This window comes from Limanda limanda, chromosome 7 (assembly GCF_963576545.1).
Source record: "Limanda limanda chromosome 7, fLimLim1.1, whole genome shotgun sequence".
Classification (NCBI taxonomy): Eukaryota; Metazoa; Chordata; class Actinopteri; order Pleuronectiformes; family Pleuronectidae; genus Limanda; species Limanda limanda.
In genome coordinates, this window is record NC_083642.1 from 5,369,384 (window position 1) to 5,396,764 (window position 27,381).

Genomic DNA, 27,381 nt, shown 5'->3' on the forward strand with positions numbered 1-27,381 from the left:
AGGGGATGTTTCAAGCTATCGCCCAGTCGAACCGAGAAATACGGGGGGACATTCTGCAGATGAGTATGGATGTAAAGGAATTTAAAGGCCAAGCCAAGGAGTCATTCACAAGGCTTGAAACATCAGCTGAGGGTTTAAGTGCACAACTAACAAAGCTGGAAAAGAGGATCATTGACGCAGAGGAGTGTATAACAACTACGGAGGAGACCACCGCAACCCACGGAAAAGCCATCGGCTTCCTGCTGAAACTTGAGGCGGAATTATTTGAACGGTTTGAGGATCTTGAGAATAGACACAGAAGGCAAAATATAAGGTTGTATCAGGTTCCTGAAGGAAGCGAGGGGAGAGACATGGCCGCCTTCATTAAAAAACTACTGCCGACGGTGCTGACTGATCTGCCACTAACCGAAGCCGACATCAGGATTGACCGGGCGCATAGAGCACTTATGCCAAAACCGAAAGAAAACGACCCGCCTCGCTCCGTCGTAATTAAATTCACGGACTACACAGTGAAGGAACAGATCCTGCAACAAGCCTAGAGTAAACGCACAGTGAAGATGGGTGAGAAGCAGATTTATTTTGATAATGACTCCTCGCCGGAGCTGCAGAGGAAACGCGCCAAGGTCCGATTTATTGTGAAACAGCTGAAGGAGAAAAATGTTAAAGCGAAGTGCATGTACCCAGCCCGGCTGAGGATGATGGTGGGATCCGAGGAAAAAACTTTCCAGACGGTGATGGACGCAGCGTCGGTGCTTAAGGATTTCAACATCCAGGTCCGAGTTGACGAGCAGGATAAAGTAGAGCGACAGCTGGCCAGACACAGGTGGGAGACACGGGTCGCCAACCGAGGAGGGCGGAATGTCAACATGTTTACAGAAGAAGACTGCAGGGTTTTTCTTCCCTTGAAGTAACTGGGAATATTGTGCAAAAAGTAAGGTTTTTCCATTTTATTTAGACAGTTATGAGAAGCCGTGAATAATTTACTGTTAGATGGGCTAGAGTTGAATGGTCTTATTAACCTCCAATTACAGTGGTGTTGTTGGGCTATATATATTTTATATACATATCTTTTTTTTTCTATTCCTTTCTTGGAACTTTGTTCCAAGTTTTTATTTCTCTTCCTAAGATTTATTTTCACTTAGCTGAGTTCAGAATGTAACAACAGCATATTATTTGGTCGGTTTGGTTTGTGGCATCAGCTGCAATTCATTCATGGGTGATTCACACCCAGCCACTGTAGGGCCGCCCGCAGCAGTTTACCCGACGGTATGGGTCTGCCGCACAATGTGACATTATCCCGGAGGGTTTCCGCCACCCTCTGCCCAGTTCTATACGGGGACTGGCCACCACTGGAGATAGGCCGGTTGAGGACTTGGAAGCCATGTTTTTGTGTATGATTTCTGTTGTTCTCTATTGGAAATTGTACACAGTTTCTGTTCTTTTTTGTGTTACTTCCTTGACAACTGATAGGACTTTTACAACAGATGATGGTGTACTTGACATTTACAAGTTGACTACAAAGCATCATGACAGTAAGGATTAAAATAATTGTAATATGGATGGTTTGACTGTAGTAAGCTATAACATAAAGGGTCTGGGAAATCCAATTAAAAGAAAGAAAATACTTAACCAACTCAAAGCTTTACAATCTTCAGCCGCAATGTTACAAGAGACACATCTCTCTGAGGCAGAACAGCTGAAATTAAAAAGGGACTGGGTGGAACAAATATACAGTGCATCTCATGGAGGAGGGAGGAAAAGGGGGGTTGCTATCCTATTTAGAAGGAATATTTTTTTTAATTGCGAAAAAATATTGAAAGACAAGGAAGGCAGATATATTATGGTGATAGGTACGATCTGGGAAAATAGATTTACATTTTTGAACCTGCATGCACCAAATGAAGATTGCCCCATTTTTTTTAAGAAAATACCCTCCAAACTGGCAGATGAAGGGAAGGGAATCATAGTTGTTGGGGGGGACTATAATTGTATACTAAATTTAAGTATGGACCGACTACCTGCTGGGAAGGGACGCCGAACTAGAAAAGCAGCTACTGTTCTGGGAATGATGGAGGGATTGGGCCTGATTGATGTATGGCGATATCATCATCCCAGAGATAGAGACTATACATATAGGTCCCAAATTCATGGAAGTTACTCCAGATTAGACATGTTTCTTGTTTCAAAGGCTGATGTGCATAGAGTAACAGAGTGTAAGATAGAACCCATAACTTTGTCAGATCATGGTCCCATTAAGATGAAAATAAATCTAGGTCAAGAAAAACAATTCAGATACTGGAGACTTAATGTCTCAATATTAAATGACCCGTTAATCCAACAGGAATTACGTGATAAAATAAAAGAATATATTGATATTAATGATAACGGAGAGGTTACCCCATCTATTTTATGGGATGGTGCCAAAGCTGTTGTGAGGGGACATATTATTCAAATTACATCGAGAATAAAAAAACAAATGGAAGCCATGAGACTTGAATTGGAGACTGAAATTATCAGGTTAGAAAAAGAACACAAAGTTTCAAGGAAAAAGAATACATTAGAATTATTAAAACAGGAGAGACAAAAATTAGATGATTTACTCACATATAAAGCAGAGGGAATGCTTAGATTTGTGAAAAGAAAATATTATGAAATGGGGAATAAATCAAGTAGGTTATTGGCTTTCCAGTTACGGAAAGCTCAATCGAACCGTGTGGTACCTAAAATGAAACACCCCAACACAAACAGAATTACCTCCCAACCGAAAGGAGTAGCAGAGGCGTTTGCGGCATACTATAAAAAATTATATGAAGGTCAAGAATTGATGGGGAAGGAGGAGAAAATAACAAAACTCTTGGACTCGATCCAATTGAATAGATTATCACAGGATGAGACTGAGATGTTGTCTTCTCCCATAACAGTGCAGGAAATAACAGATAGTATTAGTAAATTAAAGAACAGTAAATCCCCGGGTGTCGATGGATACTCCGGGGAATATTATAAAGTTTTTGTTCACGAACTAGCCCTAATTCTATGTCGAGTATATAATTATGCACTGGATGAAAGGGACCCCCCAAAAACTTGGTCAGAGGCAATTATCACAGTTATACACAAAGAGGGAAAAGACCCCACTCAGTGTATGCGTTATCGGCCGATAAGTCTGCTATGTCAGGATTTAAAAATCCTGACCTCTATCTTGGCAAATAGAATACAGAGACACATCCAGAAATTAGTTAACTCTGATCAAACGGGGTTCATAACCGGGCGACAGGGCACTAATAATGTCAGACGAGCTCTAAATATACATTCTATTGCTTCTGGTAGAAAGACTCCATCAATGCTTCTTAGCTTAGATGCTGAGAAGGCATTTGATAGACTGGACTGGACATTTTTGGAGCAAACAATGGCTCATATGGGCTTTAATGAAACCTTTTTGAGTTGGATTAAAGTGTTTTATATGAGTCCGAGGTCAAGAGTTAGAGTTAATGGCCAATGTTCCGACTTCTTTGATCTGGGAAGGGGGACAAGGCAGGGGGACGCGCTTTCGCCAGCCCTGTTCGCTCTTAGTATTGAGCCCCTTGCGGAATTGATTAGAAGTAACCCCCTTATACAAGGAATAAGAGATGAGAGTGGAGAACAACATAAAATAGCCCTATATGCGGACGACATATTATTGTTTATTGAAAATCCCGTTCAATCAGTCCAATGTATGGGTAAAACACACCTTGAAAGTATGGTCGGCAGTCCAGAAGAAAATTAGAGGATCAGTTGCCCTCTCAAGGGCTATGCAGATTAATGGAAATCCAGATTTCCCCCCCTTCCTTTTACCCCAAAGTGATATGTTCCGGTATTTTCAGATAAGAAATTACATTACAAACCATAGATATTGGAATATAATCAAAAATGCTCCAACGAACATGGAAATTTACTTTATTAATATAACTAAACATCACTTACCCAGTAAAAAGCATGTTTCCCATATATACAGAAATCTGTTACTGGATACATCAGGCAACACTTTTTATATTCGCGATTAATCGCAATTAATCGCAAATTTGTATCTATTCTAAATGTTCCTTCATTTTTTTTTTTTTCCATAATTTTACTTTCGTTTTAATGCTCTTATCAACATGGAAAGGTGGATTGGCTTGCTTTATGCAAATGTTTTATTTTATTGAAAAACAACATTGCCAAACAGGGCGGTACAAAATAAAATTATAAAGTGCACATTTCAGGTAAACAAGGACTCAGCCTATAGTGCAGTTAAACCATGGCTTAATATTTTCTTTTTTTCAAGTTTGCTGTGAACATAGCAGTCAGGCCTCTTATTTCAGAAACAATGAACCGTAACAGTTAGGTAACCAATAAAAGGTTAGCCTACTACTTATTTGCTTTAAGCTAGCTACTCAAACAGACAAGCAACAAATAACAAACAAACAAAATACACAGGCAGGTGTCGGCCTACTTTGAAATAAATGAAACACAGAACTATGTAGGGCTATTTGAGTCCTCCCCTTATTTGTGGAAAATGTATGAAATAAGAAATACCCTATTTTTAAATAAATAAAAACATATAGCTGCAGCCTAATAGTGTAACGGACTTGGTTTATGTTTATGTTTGGTTTTGACGTATGCTCAGTGAAACACTGTGTGGAAGGAGCGTTCTGATGTCTGAGGGTCAGTGAAGGGGTCTAGGTGGGACATGTGACTGTTTAGACCAATAGGATGGGGGGATCGGGGATCAATGAGGAAGTGAAGTGTTGTTGATGTGTGCGAGTGACGGAGTAAGAGCGAGAGGTGCACATGTTCGTGTAGAGGAAAATACAAGTTACTAAACCACGAAGAAGTTCCGTGTCCTGTGGAAGCGGGGACGCTACAATAGCTTTAAAATACATATTTTAATTGGCGAAATATTAAAACAAAAAGCGAGAGCAGGTCAGACTGGAGGCGAACACAGATACTGAAGCTGCAGCTCTGCTAATCTCTCGTTAAAAAAATTGACGGCGTTAAAATGGGTTTGCGTTAACGCCGTTAATAACGCGTTAAACTGACAGCCCTACTTGTTACATATACTCTTGATGACTGCTAGGAAAATGGTGACAATAAAATGGTTGAATCCACAGCCACCTACAGTGGCACAGTGGAAACAGAAGCTAAGGGAGGTGTATGGAATGGAGGCTTTAACTGCTCAATTACAATTAAGGTCTGATGTTTTTGTGAGGAGGTGGCTACCTATTGCAGGATACCTCTCTAACTGAGGGGAATCCTGTGGTACGATGGAATGTCTTAACTGTCCACTTATTTCTTTATTTCTTTATTATTTTTCACTAATCAGTCTGTCATATATAATTTGTGATGTTGTCAAGGAATGTTTGTGTTTTTGTGTTTTTCTTCAATAAAGTTCCTTAAAAAAAAAAAAAGCTGTTCTTACTAGAGATGAGCCGGATACTCGGCTGAAACGAGTATCCGGTACGGATAAAGCACTTTTGCCAAGCACAAGTATTATACGAGTAATCGGAGTCAATATCTGTGCTCGGACTGAATGAAAATCCTCACACAGCGTCACAGCGCTCCTCCCGTCACACACGGCTCTGCTCACTCACTCACAGAACAGCTCTCTGTCTCTCAGTCACTCAGGTTCACTGCGCATCGGGACTGTTCCATAGGCTCAGTCAAGGAAGCAGAAATGATTCGTTCATTTCCCGACTGGGTCTTCGGGTACGAGTCTTTGGATCATTTTTCACGTGACCTGCATTGGCTCAGTAGAGGAGCGCTGGAGATGTAGCGAGGGACTCACTGTCTCCCGGAGAAATGAACACTCTGTGTTTTTAGTATAGAAAGACGTGAATTATATTTGTTCACAAGTCATAATGACTGGTTTTGTTATTTTCACTTTACATATACACTTACTTTACAGTAAAGTAAACCTCTATTAAATACAGTACAACATGACAGTTTGTATGGTTTGAAATTGTCATTTATTATCACACTGGCATTTAATTATCACGGCAAACAATTACACTGCACTAAACTTTAAGTGTTAATGTAAAGTGAAAATAACAAAACCAGTCTGTATGACTTGTGAACGAATATAATTCACGTCTTTCTATACTAAAAACACAGTGTTCATTTCTCTGGGAGACAGTGAACGTCCCTCGCTACATCTCACTCACACACACACACACACACACACACACACACACACACACACACACACACACACACACACACACACCTGGTGTGGAAATAAATTAAAAAAAAATAGAAAAAAAAAAATCATAAAAAAATTTCAAAGTTAAAAAAGAAAGTTATGTTGAACCAGCCCACTTCCGGGTTAAATCACACCCACTTCCGGGTTAGGCCCCGCCCACTCCGAGTACGGATACGGATAATTCATATGGTTAACAGATACAGATACAGATAATGCTGTACTCGCTCATCCCTAGTTCTTACCTTCAGTGATGAGCACATTAACTGAAGTCATGATGGCACTGTTTACTTTATCAATCCCAACCCAGTACGCTCCAGTGTCATCAAACTTCAGATCTTCGACCTTCACAAACAACCCCTATTCTTCCTCCATCTATGATGAGGGATCTGCCTCCGATTTTACCGACATGTTCTGAATGCACTAAGATCGTACAGGTGGTCCTGGAGTCCCCTCGACACCAGTACTTTTTACTGTACAGGAAATGGTGTGGGTCGTACTTGCAGAAAATAATGAATTCGCCTCCAATATGTGCTGTGATCTGTTTTTTATCACACTGCAGCTGAAGGCTTCCTGAAAAGAAAAGATTCCGATCAGACTCAGAGCTTCTTGGAAACAAGGTGATGCATCTCATTTACATATCATTTCTTTTGCAATGCAGCTACGACAATGAGTTAGTCCACCTGTGTTCAACAAAGAAAACTGAACAACATCAACTATAATTAGCATTGTCTGGTTTATACGAACTTAAGACAGGTTTAGCTCCTCTGATGCTTATTTTGTTTGTTGAGTCAGGTTCATCAAAACCTCTCGTTTCCTCCACTGAGAAGGTTCTGTTTTCATCTGCTTTCATCTGTGTGTCTATAGTTGGAAGGATCACACACAAACAAAGATGAGCTGCGGTTACAGGAGGTTTTATTTTCCCTTTCTTTAACATTGAGAGATATTTTCATTGATTTCATGGACCCTGATTAAAACTATCTGGAATAGAAAGAGGACTGATAATCATGAGTGTGTGAAATTTGGTGCAGATCCAAATGTTCCCACCTTTGTTTCTTCTCCATCTGATGTGAATCACAACCAATATTACGATTGTGGCAAAACCCACAACCGGAGCGAAGTTCCACCGCCAAACTGTGATCAGAATGACCAGAGCTTTAGTTGCCTGCTCAGTCCAACTTCCTGTATTTACACATGTTGTTAACATTAAATCCATCAACAGGCAGCAGCACAGAGATGAATGAGAGGTGCAGTGAATATTCAGTACCTGTTGTCATCTCATCGTTTCTTGGAGGTGGTTTGTTCTTTTCTTCTTCAGAAAAAGAAATGTATTAACAAACGGAATTTATTGGATCAGGAGCAGTTCATCGTGTTCTGTGTTTTCTCACCTGATGACGGAGGGATGAAGGAAAACTTTTCCTTTATTTCACCATCATCAACTTCACATACTAATGAGCTATAGTTCTTCATCTTGTGATCAAAATGGGATTTTGAGAAGCTCACATTGGCCGAGCGAGAAGACTGTGATGTCTTCAGGTCTTTGTTGTTTTCAGTCACATCCATATTCATAAACAGCCACTTCACTCTGGAGTGAATACAGCCAACACATGGTGACATAGAGCAGCTCAACGTCACCTCATCAGTTCTCTTCTGCTCAGTCACTGGTGATGATGGAGATATTGTGAGAGAAAGATAACATGAGTGAATCTATGTCCATCAGAATGATCAGAATGATCATAATATTTTTACGAAGAGACTCTTTTACTCACCGTTGACAACAGAGATATAAGTCCTGTTATATCCTTGTGTTCGTCCTGTCGGGTCAAACTGTCTGCAGTCGTATCGACCAGCATCTTCAGCTGTGACCTCCCTAATAACCAGAGAACAGTTTGAAGCAATACGTAGTCTGTCTGCTTTAGATTTGGAAATCACAGATGTGAGTTTTACTGTTTCAGTCATCAGTGAATCCCTGAAGAACCAGGTTTTAGCTGGACAGGGCACATGATCATCTCTCACATTGTCACAAGGCAAAGTGACTTCAGCTCCAGCTCTGATGATGATGCCGGAATATTGGTCAGCGAGCACTGTGGAGGAAATGAGAGAGAGACAGCTAAAATTAAGAACTAAACTAAGAACAAGACTCATATTTTGATACACTTCTGAATGTGAGGATTCTTTTAGACATAACTTTGTAAATTAATACAAATTGAGCTAGACAAGATAAACCTGAAAAACATCAACTACAGTTTTCTCCCTGCATTTAAATGCCTCAGCCAACCAGTCCAGTTCCAATCTACGTACATTTGTTTCCAGACTCATGAGGTCACTCTGACACTTGATCACTGAAATCTAATCGGTTAAGTTTTCATTCGAGGAGACAACTGGTCAGAATAAGAAGAAATTCAGACTTGAGATGTGCGAGAGGCCAAAAACCTGAAACCTTGACATTTAACCACCAAATCTAACCAGTTAAACCGTGAGTTAATGGGAACATTGGTGCCAAACTTGAACGGATTCTCCTGATAACATGTTCATGAGGGAAAGAGGGTCTGGTGAGGTCACAGTGAACTTGACCTTTGACCTCCAAAATCAACTCAGTTAATCTTTGTGTCCAAGAGAAAGTTTGTAGCAACTTCACACAGATTCCCTGGAGGTGTAACAGAGATATTGCGTTCATAAGGCAAAACACGTGCTTTGTAAAGTCACATCGACCTTGACCTTTGACCTCCAAAGTCTAATCAGTTCATCCTTATGTGAAACTGAATGTTTGTCTTCCTCTCAGAGTGTTACTGAAGGTCGTTCGCCCAGAGGCACAAAGATGCAACTACATGCTACAGCACACTGGTCTTCATCAGGGGACAAAGAAGAAGTAAAGCAAAGGAAGAACGAGACTGAAGAAGTGACATCATCAGCTCATTATCACAGGAGATGGAGCAGGTGACTCAAACTAGAGCAAGTAACCACAATTACACAGAGAGCAATACACAGCAGATGTAAATATGAGGAATTATCCAGTACACAAATATACACAACTAAACTATCAGAGTACTCATAAGTATCAGTCCCCTGAATGAGCCAGACTTGTGCCACAACACATCAGTGAAACTCTTCACTTTTAAAAGCAAACACAAACAATCTGGTATTATTCTTATTATTCACACTGGTAAAGTTGTGTAAGTGTATTTATTCTCACCTGTAAACGGAATCAGCAGCAGTAGCAGATGTAAAGACATTTTTATCCGTTTGATTTCATCCATTCTTCTTCTTTCTCTCCTCTGCTTCTCGGTTCTTAGTAAAAAGTGCAATGTGGCGTTTTCTTCCTGTTGATCACTTCCCCTCAGTGACTTGTCTCCTCTGTCGTCATGTGCTAGTTGCATGTAGAGAAAATATCCATCAGCACCGACTTTCCCCCGTCGACCAGAGACTGTGTGAATATGTTACGATGAACTAATGTGCAGCAGGAGACTTTTAGATTCAGACACTTGTCATCATTCACATGAGAGATGGAAACATCAGGAGATTCAGTCCAAATTAAAATCTGATATTTTTACTTGATCTTATCTTACCTTATGGAAATGCAAAATAAAAATAAATATACGGAGGAAAACTTCAGTTTGGTTTTGTTGCATTTAATTGAAATTTGAATAAAAAGAAAGGAAGCGAAAAAGGAGGAAACAAGGAAGGAAGATAAGAAGCGATGGAGAAAAGAAGACAATACAACATTAATATTAACTAAAATTTTTAGGGCTGCAAAGCAGCACTGGGTGGGCCCGAGCACATCCATTTTGAAGCGTTGCATGCTTTTTGTCTGAAAAAACAAAAATAACCAGTTCTGAGAGAGAAAGAGACGTGACCTTTGCAAGACATAAAGTTTCCTTTGATCTAGGAAGACTGAAATCAAAGGATTCATGGTCCATGTATGTCCGCGTTACAGAACATCGTGTTTTAATGGCGTGTAATCAAACTTTGACGCCACGCCACGGTCACACCGTGTGATTAAAAAAAAATCCGTCAGTCAGTTTTTATCTCCATCTTGTTGTGATGACACTCATCTCAATTTTAAGTTGATCCGATGAAAACCCTGGTACAAGTGCATCAAAGAAAAAATGTGGAATATGGCCAAAATGGCCACTAAATACAAAATATCAGGCTTCCTGATTTGTTTTTACAATTGCACCCAGAGACTTTTTTGTTTGTTTGGTCATGATACACCTGTATATCGATTTTTGTGAAGATAGGTCAATGGGAACACCTTCCGGGGGTCTCGGGGGGTCTCGGGGGGCACCGTTGAGCCATTTTGCGACGCCCATTGAAAATTCCTTCAGAATACGTAAATTTTCACCACTTTCTAACTTTCTGCAAATTTTGGTAAGAAGTTGAGCATGTTAAAGCCCTCAAAAAGCCAATTCATTTGCCTGAATAATAATAATAATAATAATAATAATAATAATAATAATAATAATAATAATAATAATAATAATCCTTACAATTTCAATAGGGTCTCACCAGACACCTTTGATGTCTGTGCTCGGGCCCTAAATATTGGCTTCTACAGATTCAAATCTAAACTAAAATTTCTTGGGCCCCGGGGGGGCCCGAGCACATGCATTTTGAAGCGTTGCATGCATTTTGCCTGAAAACAATAAATAATTAGGAAATGTCCCAATTCTGAGCGAGAAAGAGACGTGACCTTTGCAAGCCATGAAGTTTCCTTTGATCTAGGAAGACTGGCACTGCAGGAGTGGAGTTGTTTGTTTACAGCCCAGCATCAAAGGATTCATGGTCCATGTATGTACGCGTTACAGAACATCGTGTTTTAATGGCGTGTTGGGGAAGGCCCAGTGATCTGACTTAGAACAAAGGCTCGTAAAACTTGAGATGCGCCTCAGGAGACCCCTTACATTTAAAAATCCAGCATGGAGCTCTTATCTCCATGTGGGAGCAGATCACTTCCTGGGTCCTGTGAAGGACCCCACTGTAAGCCACTCCCTGAGACTTGACTTCTGACCTTTCAATTGGCCGGGGGCCACACTGACCCCTGACCCCTCCTCCCAGGGGGGAGTCACCTGGAACATGACTTAAATAGGCTGAGCTCACAGAAACCTCTCTCTTTCTACTCAGATGCTGAAGTTGCACTAGACCCCCAGGGGTCTTCCTAGTTAACTCAGTAACTTAAGGAGGCAATAACTAAGTCTCTTTGTTCTCTCTTTTCACCCTGCTCAAGTCGTCTCCAGACCCTCCAGGGGCCTAACTACACGACTCAGTAACTAAGGAGGCGATTAGACGTTTGCTTAATATCATTTTATTTGAAGTCGTTTCATTTTCTTCTTTTATTTTAGTCGAAGTTTTATCTTGATAGGACTTTTGGCTGTTTTAACTTGAAGACCAAAACAGGAAGTGCCCTGCTGGACGGACTCCGACACTTCCATAGACTTTTTCTTTTTTTCACGATCCACAAACGGCTTCCACAAAGCCGTTCCCTGAAGAAGCGCGACGTTCATCCCGCTGAGGAGTAAGAGGCAATCCACTCCGTTCCTGTAAAACAGCATGTTCTCCGCTGTTACAGAAGAAGACGAAGTTTCATTCCGTCAAGGCAGCAGGAATAAATCGCTTCCTTTTCCGGTCCAGCGGCCGAGCCCGGAGCTCCGCTCGTGAGAGAGACCACGGGATTCACTGGCCCCCGACACATTCGCGCAGGCACATCGCGAGGGTTGTACAGTAAGAGACTTGATTATCTGGGCAGATACGTAGCATATTGTTTAATATTTGATTGTATTTGTTGCGAGACCGCTGAGTCTCATTGTTTAACCGGCTACTACGAGCCGCTACTTCCGGTTCATTTCCGGGTTTTGTTTAGTGTTTGAGCGCCGCAAGGAAAGCCTCCAGCCACGCTGTTAACGTCTGTGTTAGTCTGCAGTGAGTTTACCGATCAGAACCTCAGCCCACAACGTCCGCTTGGGGCTGAGTGGTTAAATCACTGTTAATCTATCTCTGGCGTGTTTTAAGAGCTTTTTTGAACTCTCCTTGCATGTTTTCCCTCTCTCTCTCTCTTCTCCTAAACCTAGTATACACCCGTTTCCGATCTGTATTTATAATACAGTTCATGTCACATAGTTACATCTATGTTCAGAGAGGCTGAACACATCTGGAAACCATTCGGCCCCCAAAGCCAAGCAGAGATAAGAATTCTCTTTTTCTGAAATTTCCTTTGTGTAATTCATCTGGCGACCACCATTGTGAGTTCCGACCACATGGTCATTAACATATTCTCCATTTTGGATAACGTTAAGTTAAACCACCATCTTGAGTCTATTATTGCCACGCCTTCTCTCCCTCTCTCCTCCTATTCTGGCTCTAAATTCATAACGGCTCCGCCATCTTGTTTTGTAGTCAATCCGCCATTTTGAGAGTTTTTAGGCCTTGATTCCACGAATCATGATCGGCCTCCATCTTAGATGTGATGTCACTACGTGACTGCGTCATCGCCACGCCCTTTTTTCTCTCTCTCTCGCACACACACACACACATTGATAGACACAGACAGATACACACACACAGAGACACATAGATGGACCAGAGGTTACATGCGTGTTCTAAATTGTGATAAGCTGCTGTTGTTATCTTTGAAATATGGGAGTTTGTTAAAATGATAAATCATTAAATAACACTAACTTTATTTCACATACACACACATAGACACACACACACAGAGAGACACTTTGACACACACACACACACACAGAGACAGACATACATAGGTAGACCGCAGGTTTTACATGTATTTTCTGAATTGTGACAAGTGCTGCTGCTGTGTTTATCTTTGAAATATCGGAGCTTGTTAAAATGATAAATCATTGAATAACATTATAACTTTATTTCCCCTTTTTAATAAATTCTTTTGTAATTAAAGTATCTGTAGTCTGTGATTATTTGTGCATAAGTGTGTGAATACAGCTGGATTATGATTGCCTGTGCTCGAACTTAGAAGCCTTGACTGTTTATTAAGTAATCGTTAATATTAAAATATTGACATTATTAATTTGACATTTATCATTATGAGACTGATAATTATAGCTTGATATGTTGGTCCCTGGAAACCAGGGTGGTGCCCCCCTTTCTCAATTATTAATATAGATAGTATTATTCTTAAATTGATAATTTTATTGTTTTTGACTAATTATTTTCATTATTCTTGGTTGATAACCTTATCATTGTTAATTGATAGCTTGTACTTTCTAATTGATAATTCCTATTTTCTCATTAGTGGTTTTATTGTTATTTGATTACTGATCATCTTCAATTAATAATTTAATTATTTTTGATAGATAATTTTTATTATTTTAATAATGATTATTAATAATTAGCCAACGTCAAGTCTACTCCTATTGCACAACAGGCGTGTAATCAAACTTTGACGCCACGGTCACACCATGTGACAAAATAAAAATCGTTCAATCAGTTTTTATCTCCATCTTCTTGCGATGACACACATCTCAATTTGAAGTTGATCTGATGAAAGCCCTGGTACAAGTACATCAAACAAAAAATGTGGAATATGGCCAAAATGGCCACTAAATATAAAATAGCAGGCTTCCTGTTGTTTTTTTCCAATTGCACCTAATGACTTTTTTGTTTGTCTGGTCATGATACACCTGTATATCGATTTTTGTGAAGACCGGTCAATGTGAACACGTTCCGGGGGTCTCCGGGGCACCGTTGAGCCATTTTGCGACGCCCATCGAAAATTCCTTCAGAACACGTAAATTTTCACCACTTTCTAACTTTCTGCAAATTTTGGTAAGAAGTTGAGCATGGTAAAGCCCTCAAAAAGCCAATTAATTTGCCTGAATAATAATAATAACAAGAAGTAAAGTAAGTGAATCAATTTAAATGCCCACCTTGTTTCTTCTGTTAGTCAGTAAGGGCAAGCCAAAATCGTGGCAGCTGAGGTCGTAGAGGCACTTCTGGTGTGAACAGAAACTGCAACGCTGCCAGTTTAAGTAAAGTCAGTGTGGCAACAAAGGCAAGGGCCTCTGATGCCACACTGACCTTTTTGCTTTTGACGCAGCTGCCATTGATTCCACACTGTTTAAAGAGATGGGATATCATAGGCATTATCAAAGGACTCTTAGTTAATACACTAACATTCAGAAGAACATTTAAAAATAGAATCACTGAAGCAATAAATTGATTATAAAAATTGGTTTTCAAATTAATTTTCTGTTGATCAAGCTGCTAATCATTCCCAAAATGTTAATGTTAAAATGACAATTGGCTAATAAATCCCTATTAAACTACTCTGAGTCGTCCATACAATAATTCTAATAATAATAATAAATAATAATAATAATAATAAGTACAAGTACATCAAAGTAAAAATGTGGAATATGGCCAAAATGGCCACTTAATACAAAATAGCAGGCTTCCTGTGGCGTTTTTCCAATTGCACCTAAAGACTTTTTTGTTTGTCTGGTCATGATACACCTGTAAATCAATTTTGGTGAAGACCGGTCAATGTGAACACGTTCCAGGGTTCTCGGGGGCACCGTCGAGCCATTTTGCGATGCCCATTGAAAACTCCTTCAGAATACGTAAATTTTCACCACTTTCTAACTTTCTGCAAATTTTGGTAAGAAGTTGAGCATGGTAAAGCCCTCAAAAAGCCAATTCATTTGCCTGAATAATAATAATAATAAATAATCATTACAATTTCAATAGGGTCTCACCTGACACCTTTGATGTCAGTGCTCGGGCCCTAATTATTTTATTTATATATTTTCATCTCCCAGTTATTAATTAAGTTTATATTATTGATACAATTATTAAACCATATGTCCTTGAAACAATTTGTGAAGTTTTCCATTTTCTAAAGGGAATAGACTTCTTTAGCTTTTAGAAGTATGATACAACATTTTCAAATGGTTATCAATAGAAGTTATAAATTATAATTCACTCACCATGACAAAGTAAAATGAGACACAAGATCTTCATGGCGATGTTAAAGGTGTGAGAATGAAAGGTTTGCAATCACAACCACCCCCCGAGTGGACTGTGGTGAAGGCTGGAGTGGTGGGCTTTTATGTGCAGCTTCCTTTGAGGTGCATGCTTTTGCACGAACTGAACACACATACTACATGTCCTGCTTTCGAAGTAGGTCACATTTAACTTAGGTTGTGAAATTTGTAAAAGCCTCTTTAAAGTATAGTGAGATTTTGGGGAAACTGCATTTTCACCTCGGCCACGGAGAGTTTGATTCGTTTTTACACATTTTAAACCCTTATTACACTAACTCACGAAAACTGTGGTGTCACTTGCAAAATTGAACCAAATCAGGTCCACAGAGGAAGAAATGCTGCAAGTGTTATGTTACCACAAAACCACTAGATGTCACCACCATATTATTATCATTATTATCATTATTCATTGTCATTTATTATTTATATTTATCTATTTTTTTGCTTCATTAATTTTATTGCTCCTTCAGCCTGAAGTGAAATAAAAAACCAGACTGCCGCAAAATTACACTAAATAAATACAATAGTTTTGGCAGAGTAAAGCAGACACTAGTTCATCTCAATTACTGGGAGCTGGTTTAGCAAAACAAACGCTTAGTGTGGAAATTCAGCAGACAGAAATGGAGAGAACTGGATTTTCCTGTTCTCTTCACCACTCCCTTTGCCACTGCCTCCATCCCCAACCACATCCCTCCTCCGTTCGTCTCTTACAGCTGTTCCTCGGGGCTGGAACAGCTGTTCACGCCTGTTTATAAGCGTGCGGCCTCCTCTGTTTGTGGGTGTTTCCCTCTGATTCCTTCTGTGACACTGTAATGCAATCAAACACCCTGGTGACTCTAGGACCCAGGGAGAGACACCAAAGGGGGAAAAGCATTTTTTTTTCAAATATGACCACAGAACCTGTTAGTTAACTCTTGCTTCCTCTCAGACAGTTTGAACAAGTCCCTCACAATAGTTCCTTGATGTGAGCGTTGCACCAAAGAGGTGCTCTGTGCAGCAGCAGCAGCAGCAGCAGCAGCAGCAGCAGCAGCAGCAGCAGCAGCAGCAGGGGTCCCACAGCCCTGAACCCAAGCCTTGACGACCTCACTGTTCTCCATGACTTGTGGACGAGGACCTCTGTGACCTGACATGAGAGGTGTCATATCCCCGGCAGTGAACAGCCAGCCATGGAGCAGCAGGCCAGGGTACTGAGGCAGTTCTGGTCCAGCTGGTATGTTCTGTCTGAACTGAGTGAGTGTGAGTGAATGTTCCACATTTTAGTTTCAGGGAAGTAACAGGCTGCTGTTGCATTAACAGCTCCAACACCAGACTTGTTCTTCCTCTTCTCACTGATGCTTGTCATAAAAGGCACATGACCATTAAGACCTGCAGGCAGGCATGGCTGTATTTTAAAGGTGAGCAGTGCATACATTCAGTTGTTTCTCAATCCCAACTATTGCTGCATTTCATAAAATCGTAATGGAGATAAAAGCTCCAGTATGCTTCTCCGTGTCCGCGGTGCGCGGAGAGACGCATGGATCCCACGGACTCTTTTTGATTTATGCTTCTCGGACAACTTTACGTTCTGAAAACAATTTACCGCCAAACAGTAGGTGGCGCAACGGAAGACAAGCTCAGAGAAGCCTACCCCAAATTGTGCGTAGAAGAAGTCCACATGTGTTTATTTACTTTCTCCCGGATTCCCTCACACACAGTGAACGATGGGAACTAACAGAACTAAATAAAGTGACACCCAGCGGGTCAAAATGCTGATACTATAGTTTCTTAGCGCAGCGGTTCCCCGGTCTTGTTTCCGAACTGCGTTGCTAATCCCACAGCTTGATGCTACACGGAGGCAGCTAGCTCCCCCCCCCCAGCTTCCACACACTGTCAGCAGGGACTCCCGATACTAACTACTGCCCAGTGTTTGCTTCTAACCTGACGGTGTTTGAGAAACAGTGTCATGATAGCAGTGGAATTAATGTCGTGACAGCGGGTTTGTGCGGTGTTACCACCGCAGTAAGCATGGTGGCTAGCACGCTAGCGCCGTTATGAAAATGCATTATAACCGTATGTGACCGTTGTTAAAAACGTGATCTTTTATTCCTTAAGAGATAGAAGGTCCGAACTCAGTTTGGTCAAATCAAGTATTTATTTAGGAAGCAATGAACAGGTTACGGCAAAAGACAATGGGCTTCCTCTACATTAGGTGTATCAGAGCGCCCTGAACATCCGGCGCATGTCCATTTTATACATTAGATCTTCTGTCCTCCTCCTCGGAAGTGCGCACGCGTAATCCATCCTCCTGGCTTTTGGAATAAGGAAGTAGAACAGGGAGACACTCCCAGTGACGCTATAGTTGCTAGGCAACCTGCTTACTTCATAAATGTCCTTCAACCACAGATGCAATGTGGGCCAAAGGTGTTTACAATGGGAGAAAATATTATTATGTTTCAGCTATTTCAAAACATCCTGCCTGTGTAAACATTCGCAACAACTTAACCCAAACAACATACAGAATGAAGTCAACAGAGTCACTCTGTCTCCGTCCTCGAGAACTTTATCAGACAGCTGTTGGAACTCTGGGTGAGTTTAATGAATCTAATGAAATTATGCTTTAATATCCAAAAGTTAAGTATTAGACAAGTAAAAAGATTTATTATTAACACTTAGCAGCAACAGTTATTAAAATCATTTGTATGAAGGCATAATATCTAACTAAAACTGTCTCTAGCTTTATTTGGTTGGAATTATGTCTGCACAGAGAGAAACTAAAATTTGAAATCTCAACACCGTACACACATGCCGTTAGTGCTCTACATGCCACCGTCAGCCGGACAACTCCGCTGGCTTTACACACTTTCACATTTATCGTAGAATCACAGTTGTGTTTGGGTTTGATGTGACACAGGGAATGAAGCATGTAGTTTGAGTCCGGAAATGATGTTGTTACGAAATGCTGTCGTTAGCGGACCAATCACAGCCAAGGGCTGTCCCTAGGCTCTCCGAAATAACCACGGATAGTTAGAAAAATCAGAGGTGCACAAAAAGCTCTCCGAGGCGCTCGGAGTGGGCGTTTCTCTGTCCGTGTCAGTAAAAAACGGAGAAGCATATATCAGCCTTAAAGCTTCTCTGACAAACACAATGTCATTCATTAATATTAAGGCAAAATAAAAGCTCCTCGGTGGTCTTCATTATGGGCAGGAATAAGTAAGGCAAGTTAAAAGAGTATCAGATATGTACATTACTGTCGACCAACCAGAGCAACAAGCAGTAGCTGAGGACTGAGCTGTTGCAATAATGCATTAAATGTGATACCATAAATAATATACATATTTATAATATCATTCATGATACCCTGTAACTATGAATATATTATATTTTATTGGACTTAGTGATATTTTTTCTTTCCTGGATGGGTGAGGAGCTAAAATCCCTTTCAAACACTGGTCCTGCGGCATTAATTATAATATATTCACCTCAGTATTTATCATTGTACATGAAGGATACATGTGTGTATTTATGTGTTTAGCTTCGCAGGATCATTGGAGATTTCGGGGCTCAAATCTCCATCCTCATCATGGTGCTGGTGGATTACACCATACCAGACACATACACACAAGTACGACTTAAACCACTGGAACTTTAAATAAATGTACCAAAAAGACACAATAGAGAGAGTGTCAGGGGTGGACTTAATGTGACAAGTCCCGAGAAACGCGGCTGGGTCATCAACCCTCTGGGCTCGGAAGGTCAATTCCCCGTCTGGATGATGTTCGCCTGCTGTTTGCCGGCTATGCTGGTTTTCATCCTAATCTTCATGGAGACGCAGATCACCACGTGATGAATAATGGGAGCTACGCAATCCTCAGACAGTCGCCCCATGTAAACTGTGCAGGGAACGAGACCGGCTTCTTGGTAATAAGGGTGTAATAATACACTGAAGACTGATTTGGGGAAATAGTTCTCTCTGTAAACTTGTTGAATCTTCCTCTCTTATAACAGGCACTTGTGAAGTAGAAAGTACACCTTCGGAGGGGGGGGGGGGGCGGTCTCCTGAAACTACCAAGTCCTTGTGTAAAAAATGATTCATTATTGTGAACAACAATTTTAAGTTATCTCAAGGCGTTACCCTCACTATGTCAGTGACCTGAGGGACGCCATAGACTTGCCGTGCTTGGCCACTGTCTTTGTTATTTATTTTGCGTCACTCTCCCCGGCGATAACATTTGGAGGCCTGCTCGGTGAGTGTCACAGGAGCTGAACCATCTGTGAAATCTACTGTCAAATCCCTTTCATGCTTTCCATGAGAGGTCCAACAGTGAAACTTAACACCCTGCTTGTGTCCATTGTGGTGTTAATGTGTTGCGTGTGTGTTGTTTGCAGACGAGAAGACGGACGGCCTAATTGGCGTAACAGAGCTGATTGTGGCGACCTCCATCCAGGGCATGATCTTCTGCCTGCTTGGGGATCATTCGCTGCTGGTCGTGGGCTTCTCCGGACCCATGCTTTTTTTTGAGGAGGCATTTCACAAAGTAAGTCCAAAATAGTTAATCAACTTACAAAGACCCGACAAAGAGACTCTCCAGGTGATAGCATATTCCTACAATTTGAAAATCTAGCTGAGGTACTTTCAAGTTTGTTGTTTGTGTAGATGTTTTTTTAAAACCCCTAAAAACTTGGTTTTATTTTTCTAAAACGATTAAAGATCTTGACTCGGTTGACCATCACCTGTAAAACTCTAATTGACAGAGCATGTCTCTTTATTGTACGACTGACTACTTCTCTAAACACTAATGTTGAATGTCTCTGCTTTCACAGTTCTGCAATTTGTACGAAATTGAATACTTAACGGGCCGCGTCTTGATCGGGTTCTGGCTGATCATCATCGTGGTTTTCACGATGCCGGCCGAAGGCAGTGTCCTGGTCCGCTTCCTCTCCCGCTTCACCCAGGAGATCTACTCAGTTCTCATATCCGTCATATCTATCTGCGAGACCTTCATCCAGCTCGGCAGGGTACGCCTGGACCTTGAAATAACAACTCCTGATTACAAAAGTTTTTTGTTGGCACGCTGGGAGATTATTTCACTGACACTAAACCAAACAGACTAATTTTTGGATGATATTCAAAACCCTGGGTAGAAATTAGTCTGTTTTTCTAGCAAGTGCACCTGAAATCATCTGTGATTGATTGGCCCTGAAAGTTAAATGGATTTTAACCATTATCCAGTGTTATGGTTTTGGATGGTTTGCTTTACCCTAGGTTTATGGCACCGACTTGAAAGCCGCTTGGTTTTGGGCAAATTGTATTTTTCCAGAAAGTGTAATTCATGAGTAATCACACAGACGTACATGCAGCTTGTGTGTATTCTGTAGTAACAATGTTGTGCTCTAATTCACACCCTCAGACTTTCAAGGAGCACCCACTGGTTCTGTGCAACTGCACCTCCCCTTTATCGCAGAACGTCCGAGGGAAGCCCAACACGGCGCTGCTCTCCCTGGTCCTCATGGCCGGGACGTTTCTGATCGCCTACTTCCTGCGCCAGTTCAAGAACGGTGCTTTCTTTCCTGGATGGGTGAGGAGCTAAAATCCCTTTCAAACACTGGTCCTGCGGCATTAATTATAATATATTCACCTCAGTATTTATCATTGTACATGAAGGAAACATGTGTGTTTTTATGTGTTTAGCTTCGCAGGATCATTGGAGATCTCGGGGTTCCAATCGCCATCCTCATCATGGTGCTGGTGGATTACACCATACCAGACACATAGACACAAGTAAGACTTAAACCACTGAAGCTTTAAATTAATGTACCAAAAAGACACAATAGAGACCTTCATCATCATCCTCTCTCCAGAAACTGAGTGTCAGGGGTGGACTTTATGTCACAAGTCCAGAGAAACGTGGCTGGGTCATCAACCCTCTGGGCTCTGAAGGTCTGTTCCCCGTCTGGATGATGTTCGCCACCTGTGTGCCGGCTATGATGGTTTTCATCTTGATATTCATGGAGACGCAGATCACCACGTGAGTTACCCTGCAGGCCACAAAATATTCAGTTTGATTTTGATTTATCGCTCGATACTAAACCCTGAATACTCCCGACTTCCTGCAGCCTGATAGTGAGTAAGAAGGAGCGGATGCTGGTGAAGGGCTCCTGTTTCCATCTGGACCTGCTGCTGATCGGGGTACTGGGCTCTGTTCGGCCTGCCGTGGATAGCGGCCGCGGCCGTGCGCTCCGTGACCCACGTCAACGCCCTCACGGTCAGGAGCCGGGCCGTTGCCCCTGGAGACAAGCCTCACATCCAGGAGGTGAAGGAGCAGAGGGTCACTTGCCTCCTGGGCTTCATGTTTGGAAGCGACCTGCCTTTTGTATTAATGAATAGGAATAATTGCTGTCTCTCTCTCTCTTGGACCAGGAAGAGCCTGACAGAGCCCCTGATGCCAACTGCCATTATGGTGAAGCTTTCCGAGTTACCTTTGTACTTCCCCTCCCTTCTCCCCCTCAGTTAATAAATAAACTCCTAAGTTATATTCACCACAACCCCTGCTTCTGACTGCTCTTTTCCAGTTTGTATAACACTGTTCACCCATGCAAGGCCAGGATCCCACATATGGTGGAGAATGGGGGCATTCTGAATCTTCGCTATCAGTGGGTATACCGAGTTGGAATAGAGCAGGTCGAACATGGAAGAGATCTTGAGAGCCACTCTGACCTCACAAGCCAATCTGCAGACAGCTGTAGTAAAGCTATGTAGAGCAACAGAATGGGCGAACAACCTTATGCCTTTCTTGACTGGCGAAGCTCAGAAAGCCTGTAGGGATTTTTCAGCTGCAGATGCCGTGAGTTACGATAAGGTGAAAACTGCCATCCTAGCTCAATATGGACTTAGCCTCCCCACCAAGGCACAGCGAGTGCATGACTGGAGCTACGACCCTGCTCTCCCTGTCCGGGCACAGGTTTTGGGGCTAGTCCGTCACACCAGGAGCTGGCTGGAAGAAGCAGAAGGGCCGCCCATAGTGGACAGAGTGGTGATTGACTGGTGTAAACAAGTCTTGCCAAATGACGTCAAGAGGTATGTCGCGATAGTGTTGAGGTCCAAGGCGCAAATATAATCTATTTATCAGATTCTCTTCAGATTCTTCAACATTATCAAGAAAGGACAAGATGTCTCGAAGATATACCTTCCAAGACAGGTGGTCCATCGGTGTTTACATATGTTGTTATTCAATAAGTTACTGCAATTCAGGCTTAAAATACAATTACAGGAAGAAATCATCCTTTACTGCTTCAAAACATTTTGACATGCAAATGCTTTATTGCCTTATTTAATTTCAAAGGGAAGACATCTGAAAAGAAGCCTCCAAGAAATAGTATTGACTATCAAGACATTTTCTGAACCCGGTGGGAATATAAAGGACTACAGTGTGAACAGTCCAGCTGGTTTTTGGAAAAATGTCTGCAGCGTCTTGGAGGTTTCAAACACACTGGTTAATCGCGTGAAGATCCGTAAGGCAGTGCTTGATCACCAAAAGGTAAAACTTTTTAAAGTTATTGATAGAAATTCGTCACCTTTCTGCTCTGCTCACTACCTGCACTCTACTTCACTGTGACACTTTGGCACATCGATGATTCAAACATGGGGTAACCAATAGTCCACTCCTCTTCAGAGTCACCTTTTAACGAATCGTTAAAAGACTCCAGTTGTGGCCTGCAGTGATCAGTGAAAGAGTCGAAAATGGCTGGAGTAAGCCTGCCGGCAAGATAGAGGAGTCACGGTCGATGTGAGGCCTGCTTGGTGAGTGTCACAGGAGCTGAACAATCTGTGAACTCTACTGTCAAATCCCTTTCATGCTTTCCATGAGAGGTCCATCAGTGAAACTTAACACCCTGCTTGTGTCAATTGTGGTGTTAAAGTATTGCGTGTGTGTTGTTTGCAAACGATAAGACGGATGGTCTAATTGGCGTAACAGAGCTGATTGTGGCGACCTCCATCCAGGGCATGGTCTTCTGCCTGCTCGGGGCTCAGCCGCTACTGGTCCTGGGCTTCTCCGGACCCATGCTTTTTTTTGAGGAGGTATTATACAAAGTAAGTCCAAAATAGTTAATCAACTTACAAACACCCGACAAAGAGACTCTCCAGGTGATAGCATATTCCTACAATTTGAAAATCTAGCTGAGGTACTTTCAAGTTTGTTGTTTGTGTAGATGTTTTTTTAAACTCCTGAAAACTTGGTTTTATTTTTCTAAAAAGATTAAAGATCTTGACTCAGTTGACCATCACCTGTAAAACTCTAATTGACAGAGCATGTCTCTTTATTGTACGACTGACTACTTCTCTAAACACTAATGTTCAATGTCTCTGCTTTCACAGTTCTGCAATTTGTATGAAATTGAGTATTTAACGGGCTGGGTGTGGATCGGGTTCTGGCTGATCACCATCTCGGTCTTCACGGCGGCGTTCGAAGGCAGTGTCCTGGTCCGCTTCCTCTCCCGCTTCACCCAGGAGATCTACGGAGTTCTCATCTCCCTAATGTTCATCTGCGAGACCTTCATCCAGCTTGGCAGGGTACGCCTGGAACTTGAAATAACAACTCCTGATTACAAAAGCTTTTTGTTGGCACGCTGGGAGATTATTTCACTGACACTAAACCAAACAGACTGATCTTTGGATGATATTCAAAACCCTGGGTAGAAATTAGTGTTTTTCTAGCAAGTGCACCTGAAATCATCTGTGATTGATTGGCCCTGAAAGTTACATGGATTTAACCATTATCCAGTGTTATGGTTTTGGATGGTTTGCTTTACCGTAGTTGTATGGCACCGACTTGAAAGCCGCTTGGTTTTGGGCTAATGTTATTTTTCCAGAAAGTGTGATTCATGAGTTATTACACAGACCTACATGCAGCTTGTGTGTTTTCTGTAGTAACAATGTTAGCGCATAGAGGGCTACCTGGTTGATCCTGCCAGTAGCATATGCTTGTCTCAAAGATTAATGCAAGTCTAAGTACACACGGCTGGTACAGTGAAACTGCGAATGGCTCATTAAATCAGTTATGGTTCCTTCGATCAGGCATGCCCAACACGGCGCTGCTCTCCCTGGTCTTCATGGCCGGGACGTTTCTGATTGCTTACTTCCTGCGCCAGTTCAAGACCAGTGCTTTATTTCAGGGTGATGCTGCTTCTTATGCCACCAAAGCATCACCCTGACCACACCTACATACGAAGGTGAGACGCTCATGGTCATTTTGATGTTCGGTCTGTTCAGATATGTTTTTGAATAATTTAAAAGGAGTTTTCAAAATGTGAGAACCAATGAAATAGTGAAATAGTTGAAAGATATCAGGTTCACGTGGACTTTTCTAGCAACAACAACCAAACACCATTTGTGGGATTTTTGAGGAATGATATTACATTTTCAGATCCTTGCATTGATTATTTTTGAGTCTCCTAAATGCTTGTGTTAGTTTTATAATGAATCTGTTTCTCGCAGGTCTAAATGATGCGCATGCATTGTTTCACCATAATTCAGGTGATCTGCCTAGCGGTGCTGTGGGCGGTCATGTGGACGTAGGCGTCCGTGGCATTCCCTTTCTTCCTAATACTCATCGTTCCTGTGAAGGCTGGATTACAAGTTGCAGACTGGCCATACCTAGGCAGTCTCCAGACCCAGATGGAAATAGTCAGTTCCACACTGGGATTTACATTTCTCAGTTCTGTTTGGTTCACCATTTCGGTAACGTCTACGTCCTGTCCACCACGTTCCAGACGGGCCTGGTAAGACTTGCCCCGGGACGTCAGAAGCAGGTCAGTTAAATATGCCTTGAATACAATAAGCCCATTCACCCGCAACCTAATTATACTCATATGTTACCACACTTTAACAGTTTAAGCACTAACAAAAATGTATAAACTTCAAAATGATGCATGTACAGCACAGATTCTATTATAACACCTACTGACTTTTAAATACATGCACTTTCCAGGTTATTAAACTCAGTTGATGAGAAAGGTCATTCAACTGAAAGAGGAAAAATTGACAAGGATAAGCGATAATAGCCAATGTTTGAACTTTACTTTTTTCTTTTTTACAGTCGCCCCATGTAAACTGTGCTGGGAAATACACCGGCTTCTTAGTAATAAGGGTGTAATAATACACTGAAAACTGATTTGGGGAAATAGTTCTCTCTGTAAACTTGTTGAAGCGTCCTCTGTTATAACAGGCACTTGTGATTTCACTGTTTTTTTGTGTCATTCCAGGAGAAAGAGCAGCAGTCCAAGCTCAAAGACCTTCATAGAGAGCTGGACCGATTTATAGAGGAGATGACTCGCTTGGAAAGAAAAATAGAAGACACCAGAGAGGACTTGCAAAGAGATGGAATCTACCGTAACATTCCCACTGGAACCTGAGTTTGTCTAAGAGCTAATGTGGACGCCTGAGATATGGATGCTACTTTCTCCAATTGACCAGCCCATGTTTACATGCACAAGTTAAATATTGGTGGTGCAGAGATTAATAGAGATGTTAAGCAGTAAAAACTGTGAACTGGTCCATCGGTGTTTACATATGTTGTTATTCAGGCGTTACCCGCGGTACGTCAGCGAGGTGCCTAGCTCCGCCGCCGGCTTCGGACCTAGCCGGCTTCTGAAGGAGGTCGAGCTGCTCAAAGAGCGTATAAGCCTGAGTGAAGCTGGTAAACATCAGAAACGCCCAAAGTCAGCCGACCCTTTAGAGCGCACAGGACACCTCTTCGGTGGCCTGGTGCACAACGTGAAGCAGCGTTACCCGCATTACGTCAGCGACTTCAAGGACGCCCTCAACATGCACCTGCTGTTTTTCTTGTCTATTTTGCTGCGCTCTCTCTGGCCATCACGTTCAAAGGCCTGCTCGGTGATTGTCAAATGTCCATTTTTGGCGGTAACCTGCTGAGCTACATCCCCCTGGCTGTCCTGTTTGGGGTTTTTCTTTACATGGGCTTGATGTCACTCAATGGCATCCAGCTCACAGAGTGGATGATGCTGCTACTTATGCCACCAAAGCATTACCCTGACAAAACCTACATACGCAAGGTGAGACGCTCGTGGTCATTTTGATGTTCGGTCTGTTCAGATATGTTTTTGAATAATTTAAAAGGAGTTTTCAAAATGTGAAATAGTTGAAAGATATCAGGTTCACGTGGACTTTTCTAGCAACAACAACCAAACACCCTTTGTGGGATTTTTTAGGAATGATATTACATTTTCAGATCCTTGCATTGATTATTTTTGAGTCTCCTAAATGCTTGTGTTAGTTTTATAATTAATCTGTTTCTCGCAGGTCGAAACGATGCGCATGCATCTGTTCACCATGATTCAGGTGATCTCCCTAGCGGTGCTGTGGGCTGTCATGTGGACGGACGCGTCCGTGGCGTTCCCTTTCTTCCTGTTACTAATCGTTCCGGTGAAGATTTTCGTGCTTCCCTGCATCTTCACCATCCGGGAGATAGAATGTGTAAGTTCACAACAGGGGGGCACCACACACCGCTTTATACAACCTCGGCCCAGATGCAGCAATATACACTGTTCTTTTTGAGAGAATTGACAAGTTACTAAATCGCAGATTACACTACGGAACATTATGTATTCTAAATGCCTCAGAGTGAGATTAACTCTTTCTGTGTTTTTGTTCTAACTCTGACGTCTCCCTGCGTCATCCAGTTGGACGCGGACGACGCTGAGCCAACGTTTGTCTCCACGCAGTAAAGTTCTGACGGTTCGTTTTGGTTGGTTGTTTTTTTGGGAAACGCTGTAATTTATTGTTGTCTGTGTCCGAGTGCCAAAACCGTGGTTTGTGTAAATAGTTTTGTGATCAGAACAATAAGCTGCAGTTCAGTCATCTCCATTACTGTATTGTTTTGGCCTAATTCACACATTTTTCCTCTGTCAGGCTGTGGGTGGAATGCCACCGATTTCCTGGTGCGGGAACCGCCAACGGTGGCATATGATGCGTTCTGTTTCGATGGCAAAGGTGACTATAACCACAGGAAATAGTCAGTTCCACTCATGTGATTTACAGTTTGCATTTCTCAGTTCTGTTTGAGTCACCATTTCGGTAACGTCTACTTCCTGTCCACCATGTTCCAGTCGGAATTGGAAAGATTTGCCCCGATACCACCACCACCAACACAACACATTCCTGAA

General features: G+C 41.9%; 1 pseudogene; it reads left to right on the forward strand.

The window, feature by feature from the left end:
• Nucleotides 1-557: 557 nt before the first annotated feature.
• On the forward strand, nt 558-26,943 carry LOC133004641 (anion exchange protein 2-like; annotated as a pseudogene).
• The last annotated feature ends 438 nt before the right edge of the window (nt 26,944-27,381 follow it).